The following is a 15,309-nucleotide window of genomic DNA, read 5'->3' as shown; positions in this document are numbered from 1 at the left end:
TATTCTACCATATATACTTGAATAAATCTGAACTCAAATTAAAGAAGAAGACCAAATGCATGTTATGTAGAAACTCAGCTTGCGTTAATTTCTCTACGTACAACCTATAAATTTAAAATAACTAAAATAGTAATTTTCTTTAGACTGATATGAACACTGAAGAAGACTACAAGTAATAGTTGAAATACTAATATAGTGAAATTAAACGGAAGACATCTGTCTTAAGAAGATTAATTGTGACATTCCGCAAAGTTGCTCAAAAAGTTTTGAATTTTGTTAAAAAAATTGTAATTCAACTTGTGTTCTATTTTTTGATAGTACAGTAGAATTCCGTTTTTGGCAGCAATAATTTTTTTCAGTTGCCAAAACTGGAACCGTACCAAAAATGGAACCATATCTTAAAAGCTTTTATTTTCTATTTGTGACATCACAAACGTTACCAAAACATAATTATATTAGAATATGTGAAAAAATCAGCTAATTTAATTTTATACGCTATGCCCGCTCCAATAAAATATAGTAAATATGACTCCTATGTTTGGAACTAAAGTCAAAAGTGATATCCACTATTATAACAAAATGTGTATTGAGCATTTTTTTAAAGATTTATTATGAACAAAAACAATGTTGCCAAAAACGGAACTTTTTTGTTGCCAAAAATGAAGCATGCCAAAAACGGCCAAAAAATGGAATCTTGCTGTATTCCGAGCGAACTGCTTTCGCTTTTTCAAATAAAAAAAATCACGAACTTAGCTCATTTTATCGCCACAACTTTGTATATAACCCCTTAAGGTATGAATAACGCACATCAACTTAGCTTAGCTCTTACATACATATATGGTGCGATTGTTTAAGAAGAAAATATGTGCTCTTGAAGAACAACTCATGAAAGAAAGAATGATGCATTTTATTATTTATTCAACGATTATAAGAATATTGCTGCTTCAATATTGATTATCACCTATATTATTAAGTTCAATGATTATATTCGTGAGGCCATCTAAATAGAACAACGAAAAATGTCTGATACGAGAGAGAGTTTATTTGTGTACCGTGACGAGGTACCGAAACGAAAATGGTATCGTCACAATCGTTAAATCTGTAGCCTTAGGCTGATGCTGTGCAAAACAGTGCAAGTTTCCATAGGCTCCAACAATTAATGTTTGTTCATTATTTGGCTTTTTTAAATATTTGGATACAACTGTATTGGTTATACAAATAATAGGCTTGAAATGTGCTTGTACCAAACTATTGACTTAAATCAAGGGATACTTTCTTCAGCTCGGCCACGGAAAAAATAGAAAAAAAAATCCTACAGTTGCAAGGGATAAATATGCCGCATGGTATTTTTTTATTTTTATATTTTTGTGAATTATGCCTATCATCTATTATGCCTAACGTACATTATGCCAATCGTCTATTATGCCTAACGTATATTATGCCAATCGTCCATTATGCCTAACGTCCATTATGCCTAAAGTACTTATGCCTAACGTATGTATACCTAACGTACCTCTGCCTAACGTATTTATGCCAAACGTCGCGCACCCATTGGGAAGGGCGTATGCAAGTTGGTTACTTATATAGTTGAAATTAGAATACACTCAAGTTTTTTTTTACGCGGTTTTTTTTTGCGCGGTATTTTTTTACGCGGTTTTTTTTACGCGGATTTTGAAATTTACGCGGTTTTCATTTACGCGGATTTTGAAATTTACGCGGTTTTCATTTACGCGGTTTTTGAAATTTACGCGGTTTTCATTTACGCGGATTTTGGAATTTACGCGGTATCCATCAATGAGGTTCCCTTTATCGCGGATTCTTAAATTTAAGTGGTCTTCATTTACGCGGATTTTGAAATTTACGCGGTTTTCATTTACGCGGATTTTGAAATTTACGCGGTTTTCATTTACGCGGATTTTGAAATTTACGCGGTTTTCATTTACGCGGATTTTGAAATTTACGCGGTTTTCATTTACGCGGATTTTGAAATTTACGCGGTTTTCATTTACGCGGTTTTCATTTACGCGGCTCGTATCCCCCGCGTAAAAAAAAACCTGAGTATGGTATTGCGTTTTTTGCTATAGCATACCATCCGAGAATACAAAATTGATAGCTTCATAAACTAACCGGTTCCATGTAATTTTACGATGTGTTCTCCAAATTGCAATCTTCTTAACAATCTTTTTGTCAATAGTTTTTTACAAATCTCGTACATTCAGCGCATTTTTCTACAAGTAAATTCCATCGTGAATACAACCGGTGGGAGTTTCATGAGATCGATTGAATAGCGGTCTCCAGTAGGCTGATTTGTTCACATCTAGCTGCGTCAGGAATACCCGGTTCTCTTTTTGAATATTTCCCCAGACGCTGTTCTGGTTGACAAAGTAGTAAATTCTACTTAAAGGACAGTACGTATCGGAGCTGGAGTATTTTTTACCGCTGGTTGCATCTACAAAGTAGAAATCGTTGTTCTCTCGTATAATGACAAAAGTACTATCGCCTGTTAAGAAACTGTGTCCTAAGATAAGATACACATCGTACTTCAAAAAAAAGTAAAAACAAGGTAATAAAACACCTAAATCCTTTGGCGAAGCGCACATCATATTCATGATTTCCCGAAAAAAAGCTTGGCTTCATAAATATTGTCTATTTTTGGAAACGATTAAAAATTACTCGGTTAGTGGTCTGAATTCCGCCAATTTGTGAACATGCGTCCATGTTGTAGTGAATAGGAATTGGGGAAACATATCGCCTATATATCATTAGCTCCACGTTTTCATCGGACACAAAGGGAACGTTGATCGGACCAAGCAGCCTTGTAACACAGATCCTTTCGCCACTGAGCAACGTTGCTAGCGGTAGCAACTCACTGCGGTACTCCTCTCCTCACAGATAAATACGCTCCATAGTCTGCTGCATCCCAACCCACACTCCAGTCGGTTGGTGCCGAACTTGGGAGTCTCCACATTCGGTTCCAGAATTATAAACAAGGAGATGTAAGTTAACTCTCGCATATGCGGCAGATTAGATCCGGTTAGCATAGAGGTGTATTCAGATGATTCGTCGTTGCTGTGCGTATATCCGACCAGAAGCAGTGGGATTTTGATTTCGAATGTTCTCTCAATCTAGGCGGACAGATACATGTACATATACTCGTGAGAAATTGAGCAGCTATCAGTAGGTCTGTTCCAGTACCAGCAGAAACTGGAAGTACTCCAAAGAAAATCGTTCCTGTACTCTTTTCTTCTCTTTTTTCTTCTTCTGGTAGCAAACCGGAGTAAAAAGGAGCAAGAAAGGGATATCAAAGCCAACCAACAATCCACTTTGAAAGTATTATTATTTATGTAAAGTAGAGATGCGCCAAATAACAATAGTTGATTAGTCATTATTAGCCATGTTGCATATCTGGCGAGCACCCAGCGACTGCGACAGAATCCTCGCACGCAGCGATTGTTAAAAAATCGCTGCAATTTCGCAACAGCCGACGCGAAAAGTTCGCGTCAGTATGGGAGCGCACATCTGTCGCCATGAGCAGAGTTGCTAGCGACAAGTGGCTTCGCGAACTTTTCGCAGTCGCTGCGACAAAATCGCGTCAGTGTGGGGGAACCTTTAAATCTTTTCCGGGACGTAACCCATCGGATCTGCCACCGTACGTTGATCGTTGTTGTTTATTGGATATGGATACCCTAGCCAAAAGAGGAGATAATCTTTTAACTGATCAAATCCATGCTACTTGTATTCTCTCAATGTAAATGTGCCCCCTAGAAGTCTAAGATCATGGGATTTTTTGAGACTTGACTTTCAGCCAACTGAATATGGCCAGAACGAACTCATAAGGGCAATGTGTGATATATGTAACAGATTTTATGATTATTTCGACTTTTGTTTATCTAGTAATGGTTTCAAAAATAGACTTTCGAGAGTGGTAAAAAATGATATACGTTGTATCTACATTCTAAAAAGAACCAAAGAATTAGACTCAGATGTCAAAATTTTTGCTTTAGAATAGTGATTCCATGAATATTTACAACAGTTAGAAAGTCTTACGATTTTCTGAGAAATCTATGGGGTCTGAATTACTTCCACGGTCTTAATAGCCCCGGCTCCCCCTCTAGTAATGATCCATTTAAAACGCCAAATATTGTATGGATTTTGTTGGCTATTTTCGGCAAATTTAAGACTAAGAGAAACGAAAGCAATGAAATTGAAAAACGGATAGATATTCGAGATCGAATCAGTGATGATGGTTATGTTCTGTCAATGACCATGCGGAAGACTCGTGTGCAACATCCAACTCCTACTCCTACAAAGGATTCTTCACATTTCCTTTCGATCATGTCCATATGAGCGTGCCTAGTTTTAGTTTGCTGTTCTAAGTTTATAACTGATTGGCTCTAGAATACCTATACGGGCCATTTTCCGCTTTTCCTTTGTTTTGGTTTAGTCTTTGAGATTCCTAGTACTGATGTTGTCCTGTGCTGATTTTAGCGTTTCTCTGAGTCCTGCCACTGTCTCGTGGAGTATGTGTTATCAAAACATCACAAAACGTCAAGTTCTAAATGTTCTTAATCGATATAATAACCGCAAAGAGTGATAAGAGTTATAAGAAATATCTCATTACACTGCTAGCTGGATTAAAAGGGTTTTTAAATTAAAAATAGATTCGCTGTACCAAAAGATATAACCAAAAATACGCAACAAAGTCGTCCTAGTGTTAGTCACTGGCGCCGGTTTATCGACGGTTTAACAAGAGAAACATGGATAAGCAGTCTTTGGGACCGACCAGACGTATGCTAAATCGAAGCAGTACTAACGAGAGTGTGAAATATTCAAACCGTTGGATATTTAATTTCGGCAAGAAGATTTTTCCGGATTCCGTCCCGGTAAAAAAGACCCCAGGGCCAGACAGAATCAAATTAAACTTATTGAATAATCTGCCAGACTCCGCAAAAAGACTGTTATTGAATTTATTTAATAAATTTCTTGAGGGTAATACTACGTTCACACTACGAGTTAAACATGTTTAAACGTTATTTTGATGACATTTTTCTTGTTGCTAGTTATTATAACGTGTTTTAACTCTGTAGTGTGAATATAGTATAACATGTTTTACACAATTGGAGACAAGTTACCACCCAAACCAAAAGCCTGGTAAACTATCCTCCGATCACAACTCGTATTCACCGATTGAAATGCTGTCCTGTACTCGAAAATTGTTCGAAAAAAGATCAGCAAATGAAAATGGCAAGTTTGTCGTTATGAGTTAGCTAGAAATAAATACTAAACAAACTTCCTGAAATGCAATTCGCGAATTTGGAATAACACCGATCAAGGAAAACTAAACGCAAAAATGATCATTTCTAAATTTCGCGTAGCAGATTTTCTAAACCGGTTTACTCTGCGTTACAATTTTAGGGCTCATTGCTGTCATAAAAAAATGCCCACAAATCTTAACAAATTAACCTCAAAACAAAAAAAAAGTTAACACTATTCGCCTCAATCTAAAAATTTCACTATAGATTTTCACAACTGCACCCAATCTACTTTCGGTAGCCATGACAGTCCACATTTGAGTAACAGCTTCATTTGATCAAATTCACCGTTGAGGATCAAGAGTAGATCAAATCACTCTCTCCCTCTGAACAATAGATAAGGTTTAGATTACCGGGAGAAGAGAAGATCGATTAAAGAGATCCGCGATAGGGTAAATGGTCGAAAATGGTTAATTTTAAGAAACCAAAATTAACTATTTGGTAAATCGACACGCAGATGATTTCTTTTTGGGAAAATCCGTTAGCTTAAAAGTAGCCACTCAACCCTGGGCAGGGTTAATCTCAAGAGTTAAAAAAATAATGACGATTATTTTTTAAGGGGGAGTGTGGGGTAGTGTTACCATTTGGGCCCTTTACCCCATAGACCAGTTGCAAAAAACGAAAGCAAAACGCGAGCAAGAGAGTTTGCCATACTGCTGTTCGACACGAACGTAGGCAGTAATAGATACGCTATAATACTGCGTATAACTGTTAGGAGGCTCAACCATACTCTCAAATATGTGTCTTGGATAATGAAAGTATATAATGTTTATTTTGTATATGAATATTCAATGTAATAATTAAAATATTTAGGAGGAAATTATAAGGAAGGCACACGTAAATTATATTCAAACGGTCTAAATAAATATTAAACACAAAACATCAAATTACACCCACGTTGGGAAAACAGGAAACGCTCGGGACTGGGAAACTATGGGAAAGCTTGAAGTAAAACCAAACGGGAGAGGAAAATTGCGAGTGAGAGGGAAGCTACTGGGTTAGGATAGAAAGAATATGCGAATCACTTTTGCTGTAGACTTCAAGAAAGGCAGACATCAAAGTTAAAAGTTTGAGTTGATAGACAGTTAGAAATATTTGAACGTAAAGTATATAGTGAAGCAAATAGAGGAGTGATAGAAAGTGAATTAACTAAATACCGAGAAGGAATCAGGTATGAAACGCAAATTAAAACATTCCCAGTAGCAAACCCATAAGATTTCCCTCCCTCGTCAACATTATCCGCTTGCAGGACCCATTATATTAGATCTTAAAGCCATCGGAGTGGCTTATAGTTCGAGGCGTGGTGCCCCTTGAACAGGACCGTCGTCGATAGTGACACCATCATCGCTAAAAGCCCGTCAAAAGTGCCCATGAGCACACTGAACCAGCCACGAGGTTCCACGGAGACCTCCGAGTCACCAGAAGGCAGCTGAGTCCAGCCACTAGGTGCCAGAATGCCCTTGAATCGCCAGCCTGTTGCCGAAGATCAACCGCAGTGATCGCCTATCGACGCTCCCGCCAGAAAGGTGCATCGCTGGTCGCATCGGACCCCGCCACCCAACAGCCCACGTGTACCATCGTCACACCAACAGCAGACCATCGCAGCAACATCCCGTCGTCGTAGCCATCGCAACAGCAGCCGACCGTTTCCCGCTTCGTCCCAGCGTTCGCCAGCCGGCCCCTATACACACCTACACTCACACACCAAAATTGTGTTAAGAGGGTGGAATGTCGGGAGAGGCCCGACATAGAAACCCAGACAGTGGCCTCCAATAGGGAGGAAAGAGAGAAGGTCGATAGAGGTTCATAGACAGTGGCCTTTACCTTCTACGGAGCAGCCACGTCGATCGGAGCGGCGACCGAGTTCCCCTCGAAGGGAAAAGGAAAGGGCAATCGCAAGACGGCATCGAACGCGAAGCGCCCTAGGAAGTCGCCAGGCGAGGGTGCCAAAACCGACACCACTCGGCGTGCAACCGTCAAGGTCAAACGCCGTTTGGGCGAGGCAAGCGAGGGCGAGAGTGACCTCGCGGTGGAGAGCGATGGTACCAGCAACCCGGCACGACCGGGGCAGGGGGGCTCAAACCCCTGGACGCTGGTCACCAAGAAAAAGCCGGCACCGAAACCGGAGGTACCGCGGCCTGCGAAGAAGGCCAAGGACAGAGGCGAAGCCTTGTGGTTAAAAACCGACAAGGACAAATACGCCGATGTCCTTAAATCGATGAAGGCGGCCGAAAGCCTCTCGGCCCTTGGGCAGGATGTGCGTAGTGTAAGACGTACCAACACGGGAGAGATGCTTCTGGTGCTGAAGCGAGGCGCACAATCAAGTGCAGTATACAAGGCCTTGGCCCAAGAGGTCCTTGGTGAGGGCGCCCAAATCAGGTCGCTAGGTGCGGAAATGACTCTCCAGTGCAAGCACTTGGACGAGTTCACGACCGCAGAAGACGTCGTCGCAGCCGTTAAGGAGCACTGCGACGTCACAATCGAGCGGGCCTCTGTGCGATTGAGAGACGGACCCTCTGGCACCCAAGTAGCCTACCTCAGGCTACTGAAGGCGGATGCCAAAAAGGTAACCGAGAAAGGGAAGCTGAAGATCGGCTGGTCGGTATGCCCTATTAGTATACCCCAGCCGCCTTCAGTGGATAGGTGCTATCGGTGCCTTGAATCCGGCCACAAAGCATACGAATGCAAAGGCATAGATAGGAGCAAGCTATGTCGTCGCTGCGGCGAGGAGGGACATATAGAGCGGGGGTGCACTAAGGCATATAAGTGCCTTATCTGCACCGCTAAGAAGCAAGCCCATAAACATGCTATGGGCGGACCTTCGTGTCCCTTCGGTGAGTTAAATAAGAAGAAGCCGTGAAAGTCACACAGCTAAATGTTAACCATTGTGCAGCAGCCCAACAGCTGCTGTGGCAGTCGGTCTCGGAGTCGAGGACAGATGTCGCCCTCTTATCAGACCCGTACAGCATCCCTGCCGGCAACGGCAATTGGGTGTCAGACGGGTCTGGAATGGTGGCAATCTGTACAACGGGACGGTTCCCGGTTCAAGAGGTAATACACCCCTCCGCCGAGGGTGTGGCGATTGCCAAGATCAATGGTGTGTTCTATTGCAGCTGCTACGCCCCACCAAGGTGGCCAATAGAACAGTTCTACCAGATGATCGACAGGCTCTCGTCGGACCTCGTGGGCCGGAAACCGGTAGTAATAGCGGGAGACTTTAACGCTTGGGCAGTGGAGTGGGGCAGCCGCTGTACAAATAGCAGGGGTCAAGCGCTAATGGAAGCGCTTGCGAAACTCGATACTGTGCTAGCTAATGATGGCTCCGCTAGTACATTCCGTAGAAACGGAGTGGAGGCGTGGATTGATGTGACCTTTGCCAGCCCGAGTCTGGCTCCAGGCATGGAATGGAGGGTAGACGAAGGCTACACCCATAGCGATCATTTAGCAATCCGCTTTAGGATCAACTATGGTGTGCAGCATCCGAGGGCGGGAGATCCCTGTCAGGTACGCGGGTGGAAGTCCAATCACTTCGACAGCGAAGCTTTCACCGCGGCCCTGGGACTGGAGGCTAACACCGACAGTCTAAGCGGGGATGCGCTGGTAGCTGTTCTATCACGTGCGTGCGACGCCACTATGCCGAGAAAAACACTGCCAAGAAACGGTAGATGCCCGGTATACTGGTGGAGTGCCGAGATTGCAGCTCTACGGTCAGCCTGTCTCAGAGCTAGACGTAGGATACAAAGAGCTCGCACCGGGGATACAAGAGAGAACCGCCGTGAAGTGTTTCGAGCTGCGAAATTGGCCCTTAACAAGGCCATTAAAAGCAGCAAGAGAGCGTGTTTCGACAACCTGTGTGAGAGTGCTAACGCGAATCCGTGGGGTGACGCCTACAAGATTGTGATGGCCAAGACCAAAGGGAGATCGTCACCCCCAGAACGGTCTCCGGACCGGTTGGCAACGATTATCGAAGTACTCTTCCCGTCTCGAGCCACAAGCCCCTGGCCACCTGCACTACGAGACAGCGCGGGCACGGCCGAAATGGTGGCTCCAGTGACGAATGAAGAACTACTCGCAGTGGCTAAATCCCTAGCAATGAACAAAGCTCCAGGGCCGGATGGAGTTCCAAACAACGCTCTCAAGGCAGCGATCATAGCGAACCCGAACATGTTCAGGCTAGCTATGCAGAGATGCCTTGACGAGTACCGTTTCCCCGATAGATGGGAAAGGCAGAAATTGGTGCTGTTGCCGAAGCCCGGGAAGCCGCCAGGCGACCCATCGGTGTACAGACCAATCTGTCTGATCGACACGACTGGCAAACTGCTGGAGAGGATCATCCTCAACAGGCTAACCCCGTACGCGGAAGGTACGGACGGTCTGTCAAGCAACCAGTTTGGCTTTCGGAAGGGTAAGTCCACAGTGGACGCTCTCAACTCAGTGATAAATACTGCCGAGATAGCGATCCAACGGAAAAGGCGAGGTATTCGATACTGTGCGTTAGTGACACTTGACGTGAAGAACGCATTCAACAGCGCAAGCTGGGATGCCATCGCGCTCTCGTTACACCGGCTTAGCCTACCGGTGGGTCTGTACCGGATCCTGGAAAGTTACTTCCAAAACCGCGTACTGATATACGAGACCGATGCCGGTCAGAAAAGGGTTCCGATTACCGCCGGAGTCCCGCAGGGCTCGATCCTAGGCCCGGTGCTATGGAACCTCATGTATGACGGGGTTCTGAGACTGAAGTTCCCTCCTGGGGTCAAGATCGTCGGCTTTGCCGACGACGTAACCTTGGAGGTCTACGGGGAGTCAATTCCTGAGGTAGAACTAACCGCAGAACACGCGATTAGCACGGTGGAGGAATGGATGAGCGCGAGAGGCCTGGAGCTCGCTCATCATAAGACGGAGGTAGTTATCGTCAACAACCGCAAGTCGGCACAACATGCAGTTATCCATGTGGGAGAAGTCGCGATCACTTCACAGCGAAGTCTGAAGTCTCTCGGAGTCATTATAGACGACAAGCTGACCTTCGGCAGCCATGTCGACTATACGTGCAAGAGAGCGTCGACTGCTGTTGCGGCACTATCGAGGATGATGTCCAACAGCTCAAAGGTGTGCGCCAGAAGACGTAGGTTACTGGCAGGCGTTGCCGTATCTATCCTCAGGTACGGCGGCCCGTCATGGTCAAGAGCACTGAGGGTAACCAGTTACCTACAGAAACTGGAGAGCACCTACCGCGTGATGTGCCTCAGAGTGATATCTGCCTACCGCACGGTATCACACGATGCATCCTGCGTGATAGCGAGCATGATGCCAGTCGGGCTGGTCATTCGGGAAGATGAGGAGTGCTTTGAGCTACGTGGAAATAGGGGAGCCCGCGAGCGCACCAGGGCGACCTCGGTCGCCAGATGGCAGCGTGAGTGGGACAACTCCTCGAAAGGTATGTGGACTCACCGGCTGATACTTAGCATATCGAGCTGGGTGGGAAGACCCCATGGGGAAGTTCACTTCCACCTGACACAATTCCTGTCAGGCCATGGCTGTTTCCGTCAGTACCTCCACAGGTTCGGGCACGCGGAGGTCCCAGTCTGCCCGGACTGCCCAGGTGTAGATGAAACTGCCGAACACATACTGTTCGTATGTCATCGGTTCGACGTCGAAAGAAGAGCAATGCTTGACGTCTGTGGCTGGGACACAACCCCTGATACCCTTATTCAGCGGATGTGTCAATCGGTGGAGAAGTGGAACGCAGTCTCGGCTGCTACAATCCAGATTGCCAGTAGGCTACAGGTAATCTGGCGAACCGAGCAACAGACGACGGGCACGGCTAACTAGTGATTGGTTAGCTGGAGCGAAAAAGGCCAAGCGCAAAATAAGAGAGTGAATGGTCTGTTCATGCCGAGGCAGGTTGGCGCAGCGAATGGCAACCGCGTAAGGGGTAAACCCAGCCACCCCGAAGCAAGACAGAAGAGTGAGTGTATAGGCGTATAAGTGGACTGCCTCATGCCAAGACGGGAGGGTCGTAGCGTAGTATGTTGGAACTAAGCTATCGATGCCTCATGGAGTGGCAGAGGAGTGAAAGGGTGAGCATCCAAGTCAGTCTCACACTGCATGTTAAGGGTGAGCATAAAAGTCAGCCTCACAGGTTGGTAGAGGCTAGCACAAAAGTCAGCCTAGCAAGGAATGAAAAAGGTGAGCACAAAAGTCAGCCTCGCATGGTATGTCAGAAGTGGGGCCTAAGAAAAATGTCCCACATGGGATGCCAGAGGGAGTGACAAAGGTACAATAGAGTGGCACGATTGAGAGTGAATCAGGTGATAGGGTGAGCACCCAAGTCAGCCTCACATGGTATGGGTAGGGCGAGCATAAAAGTAAGCCTAGCAAGGAATGAGTAAGGTGAGCACACAAGTCAGCCTCGCATGGAACGTAAAAGGTGAGCACAAAATTCAGCCTCATGTGGGAGTGTTGGAGAGTGAATCAAAGTGCGATTGAGAGAGCACCCAAGTAAGCCTCATACAGGATGTATGAACGCGTGAGTGAGAGTGAATGAGTACATTTAGTACAGCCATCCCCCCAGAAGTAATACCGAGAGGTAGTTCCTGGGAGGAATGATGGCGGAGCCCAATGGAGTTTAGTCGGTATTAATGGCTGGTCACCATTCGAGTCCGACACGCCCCCAGTGCACCCCGTGCGGTAGATTGGACCCTACCAATAGCACGTGTACTGGGCTAGGACATAAAGGTCTTCTCCATTGTAAAAAAAAACACCAAAATTGTGTGAATTGAACTCCGCTAGCGAATGACGGATCTCAATAGCAGCATGTCTGTAATAATATACGTACATGGAACTATTGAGAACCAGAGCTACATGTCCCAAGCCCTGGTAAAGGAGGATGGTTGTGATGATCTGGGCTGCGGTCACCACGTAAAGCAAGATAGGTCATAACCCCAATTCCAAGGCGTGAAGCGACCCGTGCAGAGGGATGAGTGATCGAGGGGGTGAAAAAGATGCTCGATCGTTAACGGAGCCTGTGGGGTACCTGGGCAACCCCCACAGTAAGCGTCCCTTACCACGTTAATGCGGAGCTCTGGCATGGCGGACATTTATTCTCGCGCTACTCGTGGGATCAATCATGGAGTCAACTAAAAACAAAAACAAACAAACGGAGGTGCCACACCCCTTTGCTAGAGGTGGTTTGGCGAGGTCTCCCCCCCGTGGGGAGAGTAGTGGAGCGACGAGTGCTGCATCTGATAGCACCAGGTACCCCCCAGTAGCGGTAGGAAATAGCCCTACCAACGCACTGGACGGGCCACTATCCGCGATGCGCTCGATTCAATAATCGAGTTACTAGCGCAAAGCAAAACATAAGCAAGGAGTTAAAGCAGAGTCTCCTGGAGCTCCGGAAAACTGTTCGTGTCGCAAGACAGAAACAGCAGGCTTATGCCAAGAGGGTGGAATGTCGGGAGAATTCAGATAGAGAAACCCAGACAGTGTCCTCCAAGAGGGAGGGAAGAGAGAAGGTCGATACAGGCACTCAGACAGTGGCCTTCACCTTTTATGGAGCAGCCGCGTCGCTCGAAGCGGCGGCCGAGTTCCCCTCGAAGGGAAAAGGAAAGGGCAAGGGCAATCGTAAGACGGCGTCGAACGCGAAGCACCCTAGGAAGTCGCCAGGCGAGGGTGCAAAAACCGACACCACACGGCGTGCAACCGTTAAGGACAAACGCCGCCTGGCCGAGGTAAGCGAGGGCGAGAGTGACCTCGCTGAGCAGAGCGTTGGTACCAGCAACCCGGCGCGACCGGGGCAGGGGGGCTTTAACCCCTGGACGCTGGTCACAAGGAAGAAGCCGGCACCGACACCGGAGGTACCGCGGCCCGCGAAGAAGGCCAAGGACAGAGGCGAAGCCTTGTGGCTAAAAACCGACAAGGACAAATATGCCGACGTCCTAAAGTCGATGAAGGCGGCCGAAAGCCTTTCGGCCCTTGGGCAGGATGTGCGTAGCGTGAGACGCACCAACACGTGAGAAATGCTTCTGGTGCTGAAGCGAGGCGCACAATCAAGTGCGGTATACAAGGCCTTGGCGCAAGAGGTCCTTGGTGAAGGCGCCCAGTCAGGTCGCTAGGGGCGGAAATGACTCTCCAGTGCAAGCAACTGGACGAGGTCACGACCGCAGAAGACATCGTCGCAGCCGTTAAGGAGCAATGCGACGTCACCATCGAGCGGGCCTCTGTGCGATTTAGAGATGGACCCTCTGTCACCCAAGTAGCCTACCTCAAGCTACTGAAGGCGGATGCCAAAAAGGTAACCGAGAAAGGGAAGCTGAAGATCGGCTGGTCGGTATGCCCTATTAGCATACCCCAGCCGCCTTCAGTGGATAGGTGCTATCGGTGCCTTGAGTCCGGCCACAAAGCCTACGAGTGCAAGAACATAGACAGGAGCAAACTATGTCATCGCTGGGGCGAGGAGGGGCATAAGGAGCGGGGCTACACTAAGGCGTACAAGTGCCTTATCTGCACCGCTAAGAAGCAAGCCCATAAACATACTATGGGCGGACCTTCGTGTCCCTTCGGTGAAGAAAATAAGAAGAAGCCGTGAAAGTCACACAGCTAAATCTTAACCATTGTGCAGCAGCCCAACAGCTGCTGTGGCAGTCAGTCTCGGAGTCGAGGACAGATGTCGCCCTCTTATCAGACCCGTACCGCATCCCTGCCGGCAACGGCAATTGGGTGTCGGACGGGTCTGGAATAGTGGCAATCTGTACAACGGGACGGTTCCCGGTTCAAGAGGTAATACACCCCTCCGCCGAGGGTGTTGCGATTGCCAAGATCAATGGTGTGTTCTATTGCAGCTGCTACGCTCCACCAAGGTGGCCAATAGAACAGATGATCGACAGGCTCTCGTCAGACCTAGTGGGCCGGAAACCGGTAGTCATAGCGGGAGACTTTAACGCTTGGGCAGTGGAGTGGGGCAGCCGCTGTACAAATAGCAGGGGTCAAGCGTCAATGGAGGCGCTTGCGAAACTCGATACTGTGCTAGCTAATAATGGCTCCGCTAGTACATTCCGTAGAAATGGAGTGGAGGCGTGGATTGACGTAACATTTGCCAGCCCGAGTCTGGCTCAAGACATGGAATGGAGGATAGACGAAGGCTACACCCATAGCGATCATTTAGCAATCCGCTTTAAGATCAACTATGGTGTGCAGCATCCGAGGGCGGGAGATCCCTGTCAGGTACGCGGGTGGAAGTCCAATCACTTCGACAGCGAAGCTTTCACCGCGGCCCTGGGACTGGAGGCTAACACCGACAGTCTAAGCGGGGATGCGCTGGTAGCTGTTCTATCACGTGCGTGCGACGCCACTATGCCGAGAAAAACACTGCCAAGAAACGGTAGATGCCCGGTATACTGGTGGAGTGCCGAGATTGCAGCTCTACGGTCAGCCTGTCTCAGAGCTAGACGTAGGATACAAAGAGCTCGCACCGAGGATGCAAGAGAGAACCGCCGTGAAGTGTTTCGAGCTGCGAAATTGGCCCTTAACAAGGCCATTAAAAGCAGCAAGAGAGCGTGTTTCGACAACCTGTGTGAGAGTGCTAACGCGAATCCGTGGGGTGACGCCTACAAGATTGTGATGGCCAAGACCAAAGGGAGATCGTCACCTCCAGAACGGTCTCCGGACCGGTTGGCAACGATTATCGAAGTACTCTTCCCGTCTCGAGCCACAAGCCCCTGGCCACCTGCACTACGAGACAGCGCGGGCACGGCCGAAATGGTGGCTCCAGTGACGAATGAAGAACTACTCGCAGTGGCTAAATCCCTAGCAATGAACAAAGCTCCAGGGCCGGATGGAGTTCCAAACAACGCTCTCAAGGCAGCGATCATAGCGAACCCGAACATGTTCAGGCTAGCTATGCAGAGATGCCTTGACGAGTACCGTTTCCCCGATAGATGGGAAAGGCAGAAATTGGTGCTGTTGCCGAAGCCCGGGAAGCCGCCAGGCGACCCAT

At 47.2% G+C, this 15,309-nt stretch overlaps 1 protein-coding gene across 3 annotated transcripts in view; it reads left to right on the top strand.

The window, feature by feature from the left end:
- The window catches only part of LOC131678827 (homeobox protein homothorax-like), an 885,299-nt gene that overhangs the window by 82,363 nt on the left and 787,627 nt on the right, over positions 1–15,309 (top strand). The window lies entirely within an intron of this gene.

The sequence above is a fragment of the Topomyia yanbarensis genome, chromosome 1 (assembly GCF_030247195.1).
Source record: "Topomyia yanbarensis strain Yona2022 chromosome 1, ASM3024719v1, whole genome shotgun sequence".
Taxonomy (NCBI): domain Eukaryota; kingdom Metazoa; phylum Arthropoda; class Insecta; order Diptera; family Culicidae; genus Topomyia; species Topomyia yanbarensis.
This window is presented reverse-complemented; position numbering and strand designations above follow the sequence as displayed.